Genomic DNA, 18864 nt, shown 5'->3' with positions numbered 1-18864 from the left:
CAGGTAGCAATTACAAAAATCTGTCTTCGTAAAACGGAGGGATTCAAGACAATGACAGGGAGAGAGGTGAATCAAAAGGAAATCACAGATTCAGAAAGTTCAATAAACACTACAAAAGGACATAATGACATTGCATATAGTAGACTGCAAAATAAGGAAGCACATATGCTGCCTGTTAACAGGAAAAAGAACTGCACCACAAATTACCTCCCTATGAGATTAAAAGAAAGATACATAAAACTTTCTCTGATGATGGGCTGACTGGTAGATTTATCAGACCTTACCAAGTCACTAAAAAAATTTAGTGACTATATTTTTGCCATATATTCAGTATCCTACAATTAAAAAGTAGGGCACGATCCTCACAGTCTGAAAGCATTGGTCCTTCTGAATGAGATATTAGTGGATGAATGGGAAAGAACTACACACAACTCAGCTGGAGGGAGTGCTCAGCATGTGTAAAAATCCTGGGGACTTCACCTGTCTCGAAATGTATTATGACCGTGGTACCTTTTGGGTTGTATGCAGACAGCTGATGAGCTTGCTCTATTTCCCTCTGCCATTTTGAAGAGCTTCAGCTACAAAAACAACTTATGGGCAAAAAATCCTTCTGTTTTCTTGTTCTTAGACCAGCTCTGTACACTCACAAGTCTTTTCCCAACTTTTTCTGAGAGAAGATAGTGTGTGATTTTCCCACAGTAAATCTTAAATTATTTTACTCCATATTCTACACGTTCATACATGTATTCTACATATAAATGTATTTCTACATCTTATTTGACATTCCAGGGCACTTAGGCAAATGGGGTTCTACTCGGTTAATATTAAACTTTTTGCACAAGATAAAAGACCCCTTACTTCTCCCACCCCCTTAACACACTAGTGTTAAAAAATAACACCCTCTGGACAACAAAAAGTTTGGCTAGAAATTTGTAGCATAATGAAGATCAGAAACCATCTACTAACAGAAGACTAACAGAACATCCATTTTTATCCTCAGGAAGACCATCCAAAACCATACTATGTCTAGTCCTCAAGAATGCATATTCATGGATTGTAAACCAAGCTGTGTTCAACTAATCTTGGATATATGGGACTCCCATCCCTTTCCTGGGAAACAAGTCGAGTCATTCTCAAGTATCTAAGCACACTCATTAGCACTAAGCGAGTGGCTTTTCAACAGTGCAGTTATGAGTGTGATGTAACAATTTAAATGGGAATAAACAAAATTCAGTAGAGTTCCATAAAAAGAAAATGCAGTGTTCCGATTTCAGAAATATCACAGGTGTTACTTCGATCTTTTCCTATTAAAAAAAAAATAAAGTGCTGTATAAAAATTACATTAATGGTCCTAGAGATTTTTATGAAAAATTAAGCCCTGTCAGTCTTTTACATGGATATTTCTTACTGTCCTATATGATTTTGCAGCACCTCATTATTAATGGTGTTTTACAGTATTTGTCTAAATACTGTAGGACTTCTGGTTACAGGTAATAACAAAATATTCTTCTCTGGCTTCCCAACCATAGTTAAAATAATCAGAAATCAGAAAAGGGGAGAGAAGAAGAAAAAATTGGCCTGATAGTTATCTACATGATAATAGATTACAGACCCATCTGTAAACAGTGGCTGTGGGCCCAAGTACATATTCCTGATAAAGCAATATAAAGTGGACACTTCACATAGGTTAAGGTCAGGTATTTCTGCTCAGGTTTTTTGTCTCTCACATGAATAGTATTGAAGTGGGTCTTACTGGGACCAAACAGTCCCAGTTATATAGCAACCAGCAACTCTGTAAGCTGCTGGAGTATAAACTCAAGGAAAAGTGAAGGTTGGGCAGATTAATTCAAACTTTACTCTGTGGAACTTCTCAAATAAACTGTGTAAAGAACACTGTTAATTGACACAACCTGGCTGAGATTTTTTTTCCCCCTTGTGAACCTTCAGAGCTTGTATGCCATGCAGTTGAAGAATATGACCCATACTTCACTATTGTTGCGCATCTTTGTGTGACCAGTGAACTCTGAAATTTCAGAAAACATATACAAGAAAAATTCTAAATTTTGATTAAATTTGGAAAATGAGACACATGTGAAACTTCCACAAATGGTAAGTGATTCTGTCAGCATCCACTTAATTTTTACCAGTTGTTAGTCAAAAGCAGCCATTAGTACCTTCTTGCTTCATGTTACCTCCCATCTCATATGCATAAGGAATAAATACACCCAGCAGTTAGGTGGCATATTATCTATACAGAGTCTGTCCTATATACAGTATATTTTTTCTTTGGTAAAAAAATAATTCCTCTCTATTCCTAAAGTTTCAGTTTCTTTTAAGCAAGCAGTTAAAATAATCATGGTGTCCAAGCCATAAATACAGAATATTGTACACAGAAATTCTGGTAGGTACAACCTAATTTAAACTGACTGCACTGTACACTAGAGTGTAGCCAAATAGTTTTTACCAAAACAGGCCTGACCCTAAATTTCTGGAGGACTTGGGTACCACAGACCTGGAATGATTCCTATCTAAGAGCTGGGCTGCTCTGAGGATGGGCAGGCTTGTGTTCCAGCTGCAGAGCTTAGCCTGTACCTCCACCTCATCCACTTCTCCACTCTGGACTCCATTTCAGGATGGAGTCAGGCTGAAGTACAACAAGTCACAACTGTCACATGAGCCCAGTGATCACTGACGAGCTCTTGGCTGGACTTGGATACATCACACAGTCTGTGTAATTTCACATCTTCAAGCCTATGATTCTATACGAATCAAAATTTCATATAGCAATTTACAAAGAAGTTTGGTGCTAACCCACTTAAATCCAGATATCCTCATATTCTGACTGCTTTTCTTTTTGTTCCAATTAGATACCCTTGTGCACATAGTACTATCTCATCTTAAATCCCTGTGTCATGAAATACAAATTTACTGCATTATTATAGCAGAACAGTGGTGAAGATGACTTGAATGGTTGCTTTAAATCTTAAAAGCATGAGGCTTGTTTAAATAGCATTCTATATGATAAGTATAATGACCATTAATACTAAGATTTTATAATTAAAATCCCAATTTGCAACTCTGATAAATATTGAGGCAAATTAACTGGATTTTTTGGAGTGAATTAAACTTAATGAATGGTATATTTTAGGTTAAAAAAATCATGCTAGTAGCAGCATGTCATTATTACCCCAAGAATTTGTCTTACAGAAACAGAGGATTTGATATGAGTTAGGAAGCTACAGAAACACAGAATAGTTTGAGTTGGAAGGGACCTTAAAGATAACTAGTTCCAACCTCCCTGCCATGGCAGAAATTACACTAATCTGAGTTCTATTTTTGCCCTCTACCAAATTAACCTGGGAGAAAAAGGGAAAGAGAAAACTTAAAGTAAATTAAAGCTGTATTAATTAATTCTCATCCTGACAAAATGGATTTTTAGAGACCAGAGCAATTGGTCTTCTTATTGAAATTTCTTAACAATGAAAACTGTGGCAAAAATATTAATCTTAGTAAATAGAACAGAAATCTAGGTAACTGTAGCAGAAGAAAAGTATTCAATTTGGAACCTCTAACATAGATATTCCTATGGTTATAAGATTACAGTCAGAAATGAGGAAACTGCATTCCAAATCCTGCCTTGTCTAATCTTATTCTATTATCAGCTGGAGTTCTGAATGTAGGACTTTGTCTTATATTTACAGTACCCTACAGAAAAAAAAATAATATTATAAAATAAGAGTCTACTGGAATAATAATTTAAAGCTGAATCTTCATAATTGGAATTTTTTTAATTAATGAATTACATTCAATCATCTTTCACATACACCTTATTGTAACATGAAATATAGAAATACTTGAAAACTTTTTTGTGGTACTTAAGTTGATGATATTTTTATCCTTTCAGCAACTTTGGCATAATTTCTGGAGAGCAAAAAGATGACATAATTAATGTCATAATTAATGACAGGAGAACAAAACATTTTCAAAAAGTAATAGAGGTATATACAATTGTGAATTTATTCTGGTGAATTTACTGTTCTCCTCTAAAACTGTTCTTTTAAAAATAAAGAATGAAGCATATTATTAACACCATCAGTTCCATTCTCCATTTTTGGCTTACATTATATCATACAGAGCTCTCTTTCTAATTAATGAAATAGTTAATAACATAATCATGTTTAAGTTTGTTAATATGTTTTAAAAGCCCATGATTTAATTGAAGCACATACAATTCGCAAATTCAAATTTAAGGTGGTATCTCAGTGGAAACTTAGTCAAAGAAGTTGAACTTTGTTCCTTGACATTTATGTGCTGCCACTACACTGAGGCAACTCTGAGCTCGCTCCCACTTTAGATCATACTGTACCTATCTCTCATTTACTCAGTAAAAATCTACCTTATTTTACTGGTTATAGCACTAATATGGCTAGAAACAAATGCCCATTGATTTAAATTTTATATGGAAATAATTCTTTTCCTTTGATAAAATCACCTTTGTGGAGTTCCTCTCTCCATAGATCAGATATATGCAGTTATTCTTTTCCAAGGTAAACATTTAGGTTTACTTAGTACATGAAAACATAATTTTTTAATGTAGTTTCAGTCAAATTTAAGAAGCTGTCCAGACCTTTGAAAAGCTAAATTCCATGGTAAAACTCTCATCATGAATTTTAATGTTATTATTTGAATTTTAATACAGTGCCAAAGCAAAAAAGCTGTTTCCCCTCTTAAAAAAATTGCAGCAGACATATAGAAATATTTTTATTCAAATATGGGAGGGATGAGGGGTCATTAGTTTCTTTTTGTTCTTTTAACTCCTTCCCTGCAAAGACTTTAAAACTTCATGAAGTTATTTGTGCAAAATTGCTGCATATTTCCTTCTGTCAGTAATTTCTCTTGATGTCAAAACAAAATCAATATTTATTCTTTATTGTAAATTTCAAAAACAGGGATATTGTATTTATTATTCTGAAAGCCATAAATGGAAAAAAACTCCAAGAATATTAAGTAGAAACTGAACAGAGAGCTTCCAGATACACAATCAATAGAGGAGCCTTAACATAAAATAATTATTACAAGTGCTATTATTTGGATAAAACTTAATTTAGGATATTTATCTAGCTCATTTTTCTATTAAATAAGTCTCAGCTAAACTTACAAACAAATATGATGTAACCCTGTCTGCTCAGTCAGTTTAATGAGATATGAACGATCCATAAATAGAAATATTTTATCCAAGAAAGTATTTATAAATAACCTATACATTACAGGCAAAAATATATCAAACCATGTTTAAAGGTTTAGAAACATTTTTCAGGTTTTTAAGGAAGATTTGAAACAGATTCTTTTAATCTCAATTTGTTTTCATTGCTAACTACTTGAGAGCCTTAAGAAAGAACAAATTCCCCACTAAGATTCAACAATGCAAATTAATGTTCCTAATAATTGCAACTGTATCTACAGCCACATGTTTTGTTAATTATTATGTACAGTATTCAATTTGAAAAAAGGCTGTATTCTAGCTACAGTCAGTTATAAGATAATATTATAACTTTCAAAAAGCTTCTTACATAAATTAACTTGTAAAAAAATGTTACAATAATTTCCTATTAGTAATTTCAGAGTAAAAAGTCTGCTTCAATAGAAAGAGTATTTGTGAATTATGATCAAATTTACTTTTTTTTTTCTGCTTCTCTATAGAAAAATCAATAACAATTTTTGAAGGAGGAAAAAACATAACTTTTTAATAGAAACATATTCAGTAAGGGTGAGTAACAATTCTAACAATTTTGTCTTAAAGTCATATGCATTAGTATGGTATAAAGCAATTCATGGGATAGTGATGAATCCCAATCTGACTTGTGCTTACTCTTTGCCCTTATCAAAGTATTTTCTTTTTGCACAAACTTTAACTTTTATTTCTACCAATTATCCTTTTTCAAAGGTTATCTCTGCCAACTATTTAAACAATATATTTACTAAACCACAAATTTAAATTCACAAATACAAATATTTTTTTTAATGCCTGAAAGACCAAATTTGTATATCTTGTTAAAAGAAGTTCTTCTTTGATGCAAAGATATCTCTATTTTATTTTCTAGTGCTAACATTAAAATGTCAGTTCTTAGGTAACTAAATTTTAAATTCAGCAGCTTGATTTAATTGTTTTAATTGACAAAACATATTTCTACCTTTATTCTGCAAGGGCAGGGCTTTATTTCTTTTGCATCCTGTATATATTAATGAAGAATATAAAACATCCAAGTCCTATAAACAACTTAAAACAGTAGAAAAATAAGGCTGAATACTTTTTAGTAAATTATCAGCCAATAGGGTACCAATAGCTATTTCCCAAAAGCTTTTTTTAACAGTATTTGCTAATCCTTGTTTGCTTAGATTTTAATCTAAATTTTTTGTTAGTTTGATTTTAAACAAACACTGAAGTTTTATTATTTAGTAGAATACTGAAGAGTTAATAAATTCTATTTTAAAAACTGACATAAAATTCAGCTCCCTTTGAAGGCAAATGGAATTTTACCATTCATTTCAGGAGAGCAGGATCAGTCCAAAAGAATTTAAAATCCAACTGTCTCCTAAATTTTATCATATGAATTCAGTAACAATTAGGTATGTTTATTCTTTGGACATATTTGATATCTTTATTTAAATTTAAAATTTAAATCTTTTTTATTACTGCTAGGAAATAATTCCAGCAAAAGGAAAAAAAAATTAGTTGGTATTTTAGCTAAAGTATACAATATTTCCACTTTGTTTTTTTTGTCTCTATGTTAAGGTATAAAACACTACTGTAAATAGATTTCACAAATACTTGTATTTATATCTATATTAGATAACTGAGCTTATTTTATTTTATATTTAGCTGCATGCTACGTAGTACTTTGGCTATTATGAGTCTAACTTCCCAGAATATAAGAAAATATCTTCCCTGAAAATTATTTCTGAACTGGATGCCATTTAGTATAAATATTCACTTTTTAAAAAAGCTGCCCACTGAAATTATCTGGCTGGTGCCTGCAGTTCTAAAATGTTTTCCCTAACTTTTAATCTTTTCTGATTTTTACTTTCCTTCAAGTCCAAATTCTTGACAATTAAAAGGACCTGTCTCTGTATGTCAATATTTCACAATATGTAATATATTCAAATAAAAGCTACATAAAGCTCAAGACATTTTTTTTTTCCCCTGAAAGAAGCATTTTCAGGCAATACATTTAAAGGCAGTAGATATTTTGCCTAAATTAACTATGGAGGTCAAGAGGCTTGTATGAAATTTTTTTTCATATGAAAATATGGATTTATGATTCTGTGAAAATTATGTTTATGATAGACAGTATGTTACCAAAGCAGCTTTGAAAGCTTATATAGTTACCTTCTCTGAATGTTCTGGCTACTTCTGGTCCTGCCTCATCTGGAAAAAAAAGCTGGTTCCAAAGTTAAATTTGCAAATTATTGTTACAAATCAAATCACCAATTTCTTTACTTTAAAAACTCTAGTACTGTGCAAAATTTTGCTTACTTAGTTGAAAATTCAAGCTGCTTGTCCTGAAGATTTTAATTTTTGTAGAAGTGATTATAGCAGATCCCAAACATCCAAGAAAAGAAACTCAACCAAAACTACAGCTAAAGGCTTTTTTACTTGTTTTCTAATTCATTTGGAATAGTTAATGTTGTTTTATGTATAATGCACTTGGAAACATGCAATTAAAAGTTTTAACTCTTACTTTTGATTTACTGCTTTTAAAACTTAGCTCTAAAAGCTAGGTGCCAAAAGAGGAAGCATTGTAGCATTATCAATTGGAGATTTTTCTGGGTCTATATTATGTTAATCTGCACTCCTAGGAATAATTCTGATCCACAGAAATGTTTCTATTGAGTTCCTTGATACTATTTTTATGAATATGCATGAATATTCACTAGAGGTTGTAGGATTTAGCTTCCAAACAGCCAGCAGAAATTCCTTACTTTTTTCAATAAGGAATAGAAAGCATATTTAGTCCTGATGTTGATTGAAGCTATTTTACAGGACAAAACTATTTTGGAACTAATTGTTTCAATCTAGTCCCCAGGATTTATAAACTCCTTCAGTAAGCAGTGCTATTTAGTCACATGTAAAATTGCCTCTGAACCCAAGCAGAGTGTGGTGCAGAGACAGAGCAGGATACTTGTAAGCCCCCAAACTGGGGTGGTCCCAAGCACACAGGTCCTGCATGCTCAGGACCCAGGGCACCAGTAACAGCTGGGATGAAAGCTGGCTTCCAATCCACAAACCTACAGGTGTCAAATAGTGAGGGCAATGGAAAAGCATGGGAGGCTGGTTAAGATCAGGCCTTTGTGATGCATGTTTTTGCTAGTATACAGCTGGAAAAATTAGTAGTTCTACCTATTTTAGCTGTGACCTTGATGCCTCTAGTCTATTTGCTGTTAAGTCATAGGCTTCACCTGTCCCCCCACAAAGAAGCAAACTGGCAATAAATTTTCCCAGCAAACACAGAAAGTGTGAACCAGGAACAGAGAGGGAGAATTGGTGAAAACTCCTTTATATTATGCAAAACAAGGAGTTAAATCAAGATGATCTGTTAAAGAGTTACTGAATCAACCACCAAAGCCCTCCACTCCTCTCAAAGCTGGTTCTTTGAATTGTTCGAGTTGAAGCAAGTCTTTGAGAAGGTGCTGGGCAGGAAAGGGTTAACATATTTTTTTGGAATGGCGTGACACTGATGGCTCTATTTGTGGTGACAAAGGTAGTTATGGGCCTGATCATACAAAATTGTGAGCACTTCAAGCAGAGCAAGAGCTTGAAACTACACAAGGCACAGCAGACTACACCTTGTGTCGTTTTGAAAAGCTGTTGCCAAAAATAAAGCTTTGATAACTTTTCCATTCAGAATTACCCTATTTTAAGCCAAAAACTGTCTCACTAAATTAAAACAGAACATCTAAAATTTCAGTCTAGATGTATAACAAACTTATTTAAGGGAGATGTGAAACTATTTGAAATGTAATTTGTAAGTTGTCCTATTTTGAACTTCTAAAAAAATATTTTAAAAGCATTGCTGATAAATTCAAATTAGGGCTATTCAGGTGATTTTGAATATTTCCTTAATTGTAAATAAAGTAAGTTCAAGTTCACAGCTCATTAATCATTAATAAAGACAATTATTTAAACTAGAAAATGTACTTTTATACAGGTAAGGTAACTGTTACAAGGTATGAAAATAGTTAGTCCACTTTAAAAATGTATCTGCTCCACAGGTATTACGAGCCATAGAGCTGCTGATTTTACCCTTTATTAGCCCTTTCATAATAGATCACAATACTTTAGTGCTTTCCTAGAAAAACTTCCCCCTCCCCCCCTCCACCGCCTTTTACAAGTACTCACTTCCAAAGGGTTAACCAAACATCTTAATCTTAGATTTTGTTTTTTAAAAGATCTATAACTGAACCGGAATCTAATGGTCACAGTTTGGTCTGTTGACAGTGGCAGGGCTCTTCTGTGTAGCTCTCCCACTGACTGCAGTCTCAGGTACATCGTCTTTGCTGTGCTCTTGCACCATCAGCTGCACAACCCAGCTATGAAAGTGACCAGCCCGAGGGGCCGGATGGGCAAGCAAAGACTAAGAGCTATCTTCTGAGAAGTTAAAACATTCTGCATTAAGCAGAAAATAACATTTTTATTACACTTTTTTTTCACTAAAGACAACAGCCATTAACCAGCTTTCAAAAACCAACAACTGAACCCTCAACGCATGCATGACTTGTGCAACGTCTTCATGGGGTCTGATCACAAAAGCGCTTGGGTCTGATGAAATCCCCTGAGGTCAGCAAGTCTTCTGTGATTAGCCTCCAGTGGTGTTAACTCTTTACAGGAGGTTTATGGCACACATCATACAGGGAAGTGACTGCAAAACCCTTCCCACTCCTAGCACGTGAAATCAGTTGCCTACACATAAATGTACTCTGTGAAACTGGGGTTAGGTGGTACATAGCACTGACCCATGGCAGAAAACTTCCAAACATTTTGAGAGGGAAGATCTCCACATTTTTCTGACAAACTAAAGCCAAAGTTACTGATGCAAACCTGTGCAGCTGCAATGATTTTAGCAATTTCTCTCATGCATTCCAGTAAGAATTCAGATCCATGACATGTACTTTTATCAGTGAAACACTGGCAAACTACCTGTATGAGTTACAGAGTGGGACCTCAGTCTGCCTGGGAAAGCATCATGACCTCTTAGGACTGGAGCACAGAGATCTGCAATAAAGACTATGAGAGGAAGTAAGATGGTCCTTTATTTTCAGATTTTGGGGGCTGAAATGTGGGTCTAAAACATTTAAACTTTAGTTTAATTAACTGTTTAAAATGGTATCTCCTAGCACTGTGAAGTCACTCTGTGCCAAGGGCCAACATGTCACCTACACAGAGCCCCAGTCCAAGCCAGTGGAATGTTGTCTGTTTGTCTGCACTCTGCAGAAGAATCAGTTTTCCCCCGGTTACAATGAACTACAGATACAGGTAAAATCTTGTAAAGTTTTTTTTTTTTACATTATTGCATTCAAGCACATTTTTCTTAAACTTATTTCAAATAGTTTTCTTTATACACACTCTTTCCTTCAAAAAAAGCAAAAAAACATTTTGCATATACAATATATTTTCTCTGCCTTCTTTTATATTAGGAAAGAGAAGATTTTACTAGCAGAAATTTTTCGTATTATTTACTTTTTAGTCAGTATCTTGATACTAGTGCTTAAGAAAATGCTTGGCTGTTGAATTACGTGCAATTTAGGTATTTTAAAAATCTGTATTACAAAACCTGCACTTTTCCCCTTTCTTGAAGAATTCTGCCAGAGACAGCCCCTCTGAACCCCTCCAAGACTCCAACAACTTCACTGGCTGCAGGCGTATCACACTTTGCACCTGTTGTTAAGGAGGTGGGAGGGAAGCATGACAATGTCTTGTCACTAAAGCTATACAGAGAAGACCTGCTTACCTCAGTGTCAGACCCCACTGATGAAAGACGTGGTTTTCTCTCATGGCAAAAGAGAACCTATCTTTTAAAATGGATCTGACAGGTATTTTTACATTGCTTTTTCCAAAAAGCAATGCTAAGGTAAATATTTTGGTTAAAGTATATGTTTTAAATAGGTTCCTTACCTTTGTTACCACAAGCACACAGAACTGCTGAATGAAGCAGTTTTGCAAGTTTACTTGCATCTCACAGCCTGAAGTATCTGAGTGTTGGTGTCACGAACACTGAAGCTGGACTGGCCAGCTTAATCCTCTGCCTCTCTGAGTTCCCAGGCTCCACATAGCCCAGGGCAGCAAACTCAAAGTCACTAAAATGGCCTTCGGATACTACTTTTCACAAATCATTGATATAGTTCTAACTAATCTTCATTGAAAATTTTAAAATTAATCTGTTTTAATCAAGAGAATTGAATCTATTTTTAAACATTTTGTTGTTGTTTATCATGATGTATTTCACCCTGTTTTTTCTTAATCAAACGTCCCTTTCAAACATTAACAAATGCTAAGCCTACAGTGAGATACAGCCCTACAAATTTTAATGCACATATTGGAAACACTGCAAATCAGGTTTCTAAGTTCACAAATAAAAAATGGCCCTCTTTGACAGACACTGTGTCAAGTGAGCTAAACACCAAAATACTGTTCAGTCTGAAAGAAAAACATATTTCCTACTGCAGTTAGGAGATACACGTTAAGGCTGTGTTGTTCTAAAAGCGATAAGAGAGTTTCAGAGATAAAGACGTTCCTTCCTCTTTTCTGTCAGTTTAAGTCTTGAATGATTCCAGTGAAGTGACTGAGGTTACTTAGTCTTTATATTTCTGTAACCGAAGGTCACTTACCAATACATCTCCTGGATAGTTTAATTGACAGACACGTCTTCTACTATTTGGTTCAAAGTTTCTGTACTTCTGCTGTAGCCAAAAGTATATTAATTGGGAACAAAACACCTCCAAATTTGTCAGTCTTTCTGTCTCAGAAAGCAAAGAATAGCTATATCAATGATTCACCATATCCTTCCAATGAGTATTGATAATTATCTCTTTTCCAGCTCCCCAGATAGATACAGAGAATGAAATCTCCTATGTTGATGAGTAAAACCTTCCTGTTTTGGACAACCTTCCTATCTAAACCGTTTTATTAATTAATCAAAATCCATAGCTAATTTGCTTGCCTGTTTCCACCACAGCTGTGAGAAAACTTTTCCAGAAACCTACGCCTGTCTTGACTAAAGCCCTCCCCTAATTTTGAGTTTACATATTAAGGTCACAAACTGAAAGTACAAATTAGGCAAAATCAATAAAATCTCCAAAATAAAGCTGTACCCTTCTGTCTCAGGACATTATTAATGGGCGACTAAGTAAAATTATGTTGTGAGGAATGACTGCAGAAATGCCCCTTGCTCCAGCATGTATTTCCTACTTTGATGTGTTCCAAGCCATGCTGACATCATCTACCTGGAGTCCTGCCTAGACTGACGCATGCAGTTTCTACTGTCATCAGTGAGAATTCCCATCATGTATCAGGGCCTCTGTATAGCCCTGTCTTTGTGATATTGCCAGTATGCCGCAGTCAGGGTACCACTGGAAGTATGGGCACACTCCTTGTTGCCTGGAATGTGCCAGAACTCTCTTCTGACTCTAGAGCTGGGATGTTTGGGGATGGGATTCAAAGAAGGGACAAATCTCCAAACATCTGCACTACAGATGACATGTTGATACCACTGCAGAGTTAATATTAGAAGAGCAGGAGGAAATCTGGTATTGAACAAACCGAACAAATGTATTGGGGTGCTCCAAAATGACAGATAGCACTGTAACTTTCTCCAAGTAATAGCTATCTATCACATAGCCAGTAACGTTTTTTCTTATAAAATTCCTTAGATATATCCAGGCCTCACTACAGAAATTCAAAGGCATTGGTATGAATACCAGGATAAAAAAAGGGAGGAAAATAGCACTGTATTGTTTTCCACACACAGGAAAGTAGTATGGCTCTTCGAGGTGCTGGTAGGAAATATATAAGCCTTGATCCATTTCAGTCAATTAGATAAATGTATCTTTCTCTTGCTATACCAACCAGAATATACAAACCTTTCTGACATAGATCAGGGACATCACTGACAAGGAACAAGCCATACCATTCAGAAATCAGATATTTAATGGCCACTAATCCTATCATAATAATTACAAAATAATGTAATGATGAGCCAGAGTAAACAAAATATATGAACAAAAATGGCAAGGAAAAAATGCAATTAGAGTCTTGGGCTTGATCCAACTCCCTTTTTGCTGTGGGAGTTCTGATAGACTATTACCCGTATGTAATTAGAGGTTTAGGCTTAATCCAGTTCCCATTTCCTTTGGGGGAATTGGGATAGGCCCCTATGCCCTAATTTTCTGCTGTCTTGCCCTTTGTATACTCAGCTCTGTATAAGCACCTGTTTCACCATGCTGGTAGTCTGTATCATATTAGGGAATCACATTTCAAGACTCAGGTGAGAAAATAGTGCAAAATAGATCATCAATACCTCTTTTGCACTCACTTTGCATGGGCCTAAATTATTAAATGAAGCAATGAAAAATCAAGTCTTTATTTTTATCTGAAGTGCTGGAGACTGAAATACTTTTCTTTCTGTTGCCATTTAAAAAAAAAAAAGATTTCCTGGTTCTTTGGAAAACTGTGAAATGCTTCCACTTTGGGAAGGTTACTTCACTTAACAAATTAAGTAGACAGAACAAATGATGAATATAATCTCTCACTTTGGCTTACCAGACAGCTCAAAGTGCCTGTAAAACATTTAGTAGGGATGCAATTTCCAAACTTGGCATAGAAATCTAAAGGTTTGTATTTCTAAGCATTAGGCAAAAGCAAACAAAAAAACCTCCTAAAACCAGTCTTGGCCGTATTCTGCATTCCCCTAAGAAACAAAGGCCAGCTCTCTCACACTGTTGTAACTTTGTGTAATTTTGTGTGTGTGAATGAGAGAAAATAGAATAAGTTTTGTGCAAGAATATGGACATAATTATCTTAATAAATTAAAATATCTTTAATGTTGTCGATCATTACTAACCCTATGTCACAAGTAGTCAGTGGTTGGCATTCTGTACACTAATAATGTACTAAATGTCTGCAAACTAGTGAAAATAAACTTCCCTTGTATACACTCTTCTGCACAGAGTTATTCACCTCTCCAGATCAGACCAAAGCAAGTTAACCACATCTTCATGAATGCACGCATACATATATTATGGACAAGCACAGGTCCTGACTAGGACATGCAGAACTCAAATGAACTCAAATATCTGCATTGACAAACACAGCCAAATGAGTATTGTTATGACTTACACTGCCTTGGATGAACTGGATTGGAAGCATGTCCAGACAGACACACAGAAAAATAAATACAAAACACTTCATTGACATGCAGACATACATGGAGAAAGCACGCTCAGTTACACTCAGAGAGCATATCCATTATGTAGGCATTTGCATCCTGGCTACATATTCCCACATTACTGTTTGTCTGACCAAATCAGCCTGGAAATTTATTTGAGCTTGAACCATCTTTCTTTTCTTTCTTTAATTTTTTTTTCATAGAGAGACCATGTACATAAAATGTTTCAAAGCTGCTGATTCCAGTTAATGCATGCACACTTTAGTGTGTACATACCAGCACTTACAGACATTCCAGAAAGAAATCCCTATTTTCCAGAAAAAAAATCAGCTATTTTCCCCTGTCAGGCTCTTTCCCTTTAGAAGCTGCTGGTGTTCAGCAGTAAGTGGGAAGGGAGAAGCAAAAATATCAGCTATTAAATAATAACTACTTGGATTACATTTATAGAGATCATTTATCCCCACTTTACTTCTTAAAGTTTTATTTCAAAGTATGGCTTTCCATCTACAGCCTTGTCATGAAAGATCTGATTTGGAAATCTAAGCATGGAAGAGCAGAAATAATGAATCCTTTGGTTAGCATGCATACATTTGAGCTAAAGGAACTGTGCTGATGCCTTTTCTCTTGTTATTGATACAATGCCATACATGCATATATCTCAATACAGGTAAAAATATTTTAAAACACTGGTTCCTGAGAAGTTAATATGCTAAATTAGACTATTTCCAAACATACCTTAGGGGGCATGAAGAAAAGGGAGGAATAGAGTAGAGACGCTTGAGCAGTGTAAGGGTTTTCTACAAGAAGACAGCCAGTAGTTGCTGTTTGGTTCCACATAGTCCTTGCCATTTTGTTTTATCATCCTTTTCAATCTGTTATTGTGGACATCTCACTGGTAGATCTCCTCTGAAAGGACTTGCAGAAGATATCTGTCCTGAGGAATCTGCAGAAAGAGACAGTACCTGAATAGCAACATTAACTGAGAGTTGGTATAATAATTTTGGGAATAGAGGCATCCTGGGAGTCAGTGCAGAGATGAGGAGAATGAAAGGAGAGGACAAAGCAAGGAAAACAAGTTAGAGGAGCTAAGTTAAATTCTTTAGAAAGCAAGACTTATGGTAAAGATTGAGGTAAACAATGCCCCTTCTCACGCAAGTATAGAGGTCACATCAACATATTTTTCTCTGCAAGACACTGGAGCACTTATTGAAGGTCTCCTATGAAAAGACTTTGTTATAGAACACAGGTACTACTGGGGAGGCTCTAAGAATTGTTGTCCTTCTTATAATTACTAGCCAACACTGCAGCTGTTGTGGATGCTCTTGGAAAAACAGTCTCACTGTGATAGGATTGTACAGTTCCACAACAACTGGCTGCTTCTACTCCAAAAGCAAACTGATGGATAAACCCAGTCAGAGAAAGAGTTTGACAGGTCCAGTTATGGCACTCAGTTTTGACAATAAGTATTAACTCAGGGTTCACCATGTGTTATTGACAAAGACATATCATAGAACTCTTTGGTAGTTTCTCATTTGTTAAACAGGGAAAAATTTTTAGGGTTTTGTTGGATCTTTTTTATTACTTTCTTTTTTTTTTTTTTTCCCATTTAAATGGGATTATTCCTCAATTAGCCTTGGTAAAATGTTTGGGGATCTCCAAGCTAGCAGCACTACATAAGTAACCAGAAACAGGCAGCAGGTGCTGTAGTATTTAAATAAGATAAATGCCCAAACACAATTCACTGTCTAGCTCACAGTTTATACAAGTAAGTCTGTGTATGGGCTGGTACTCAGAGATGTCTGTCAGTAGTCAATATAAATGCATACTGTCCTATCTTAGTCAATACAGATGTATATTTTCCTCTCAGATGTATAAGCCAAGTTTATTCTAACTCCCTTTTTCATCAGTTATTAAAACCTGGCACTTAAAGGAAAATACTTGTAAAAAGAGAACTTTAGGGATGTCAATGATAAATCAGCATTTTAATTGTATGTATGGGTATTAAAATACATGTACATGTGTAAATAAAAAGAAAATAATAGTGGATCATACTTGACTGCCAATGAAGAAGATTGTTGATAGTTTTTAAAATTTTAATAGAGCTTTTCAATATTAGACTTTTCCAGCAGGATGCACTGGTGAGATGTACTGTCTGATATGCCCTTGGCCAGAATTATCCTTACACACATGCAGTTCACACACATTATGCAATGTGCTATAAGCTAATTATTTTCTTGGCTGCAGCCCACCCTCTAAGCCTGGGCATTTCAGTGTAGAAGGAATTCCTGTACATATGTCATTTGCAAAGCACCGTGAGATCCTTTGGGTTGAATGTGCACTGGCAGCTATACACAAAAGGAGAAATAAATAATAGAAGGGTTATATTTTTGTAGTATTTCATTGGCTAAAGAGTGCTAATCTCAGAAAGAGACTTTAGTGTTCTTGAGCTGCAAAATAATTGCATGTACATATGTACATGTTACAACACTTTCATAGTTTAAGTTTTGCTGTTGGAACTCACTCACAAAATTTCCAGGTAAAATTATAAAGACATATAGTGGAATGGATTGTAAAGCATAATTGTCATAGTGCTTCATCTGGGGAGTCTTCAAAATACCCTGAAAAAACCAGGGAGACAGCTATCCAGGATGTTGTTCTCAGGAAGAGTTCAACACAACCCTGAGGAATCACTGAAGGTGCAAAGAGTTTTTCAGTCTTGGCCATGGCATTTAAAAAACAGATGAGCAATTATATTTCTGTTAAAACTGAAGTCTTTCTAAGGTCCCTAAATTGTATTTATATATTTTTGATGCTTCTTGAAAATATGTACATGCTCCTAATTTCAATCCTATTAACTCAGCAGTAAGGAAATTTGCATCAATATCTTCCTTTCTAGGTAATTTAATTCCCCCTTTAAAAATACATTTAAATTAGCAACAATAAAAGAAAACACAAAAACCCTGTGGAACTCAAGAAGTTACCATAAACAATCCCCCCAAACCAATCAGGCACTGTGCAAAGTTATTGTTTCTTGAGAAAAGAAATCCCAAAAAAGGGGGCCAGCCCCTGTTCTCAGAAAACCTATACTGTAATTCCCATTGGCTGAAAGGAGAATGGGGCAGAAGAAGGGGGACATTTGATAACAGGGTAAGCTGTACTAACACATGCCATGTCAGGAGAAGGGCTATGACAAAAAGTGGAATATTTCAGGCCAGCAGCACTGATGTTACCAGAGTTCCTGGGAATGTTTTATTCAGTCTCATCACTGAACACTTTAAAAAAGAAGAAGCTGAATTGCATCGTGACAGGCTTAAAGACACATGACTGCCTCAAAGCACAAATTTCTTAACAATTTTAGTAATCGTTTTGTAATAAGTTTTGTCACTCTTTTCAGTCTCTCTGACTTTCAGGTCATCATCTACTTTCTGCATTGCAGTACAGGTCACCAGTCTACAATGAACAAAACTCATTTTCTAGTACTTGTTAGTGCTCATTTTTTTAATTACTGTGTACTAGAAAAGCCCTGATTTTGTTTTGGATAGCAAATCATTCAGAAGAAAGCTGAAAAACAAAAATATAAACAAAAACATTGTATATTTCAGGAAGAAGTTCAATTAAATATCTCTACTTCAGTTGTTTTATTTCTAAAGGAAATTTTAAACCACCAAATTATAATGGAGGGTACTGTTTTGACTATGCTATGGTAGTCATTGTATACTTGAAAACCAGAAGAAATTTTAGTAAAGTATGTAACCATTTTAGTAATATAGAGCTTTAGGAACTTAGTCTTGATTAGAAAACTGTAAAAAATAAACAGTTGTGTCAGGAAATTATATTACTCCCCTCCAACCTCCTCAAGCCAGAAAAGGAATACATTAAGAGCTCTGTGTCTATACGTGATGGGGTCTGTTGTCCAGCCACTACTGAAATGAGGCTGAAATTGCAAAAATAATCTTGTAATTTGAAGTAGCTATTCCAGCTAAGCAACCAATCTGAAATCAGTCCATGCACATATGGACCACCAGTTACAAGCACTGTTCATGTATCCTGCATGAAATAAATCTGTCAGTAGATTTGAACAATCATTTCCCATGTCTGCATCACAAAAATACACCCTTAAAAATGACCTTTCTTCTTGGGAGTTTCAGCAAAGAAGGAGACACAGGAAACAAATCTCCTTTGGACCTCTAAGGCATGTCACAGAGGAGCAGCATGGGAGAACTGATTCTCAGGGCCAATGAGAAGGGAATGATGCAGGAATGGGCCCTCATAAATCTTGTAAGTGCAGCAGATCATAAATTATGAGCTATAAGCTGTTCTGGATCTACCTGTGGTCTGCAGAGGAGTTTAAACTAATGACTGCCAATAACTGCATTTTCAAATGTGTACTGGTATCCCTAATGCTCATGCGTAACAGCCTTCAGAA

The 18864-nt window shown here is 35.2% G+C and overlaps 1 long non-coding RNA gene across 1 annotated transcript in view; it reads right to left on the bottom strand.

The window, feature by feature from the left end:
• Window positions 1-18864, bottom strand: part of LOC106628147 (uncharacterized) — a 57435-nt gene that overhangs the window by 19167 nt on the left and 19404 nt on the right. The window contains exon 2 of the long non-coding RNA XR_015772941.1: window positions 15174-15381. This is a non-coding gene — a long non-coding RNA (uncharacterized LOC106628147). The remainder of the gene's footprint in view (window positions 1-15173; window positions 15382-18864) is intronic.

This window comes from Pseudopodoces humilis, chromosome 7, assembly GCF_049639895.1.
Source record: "Pseudopodoces humilis isolate 2021_Gansu_Grassland_sample_001 chromosome 7, ASM4963989v1, whole genome shotgun sequence".
NCBI classification, from domain to species: Eukaryota; Metazoa; Chordata; class Aves; order Passeriformes; family Paridae; genus Pseudopodoces; species Pseudopodoces humilis.
Note: the sequence above shows the minus strand (reverse complement) of the source record. Positions and strands in the feature narration are given on the sequence as shown.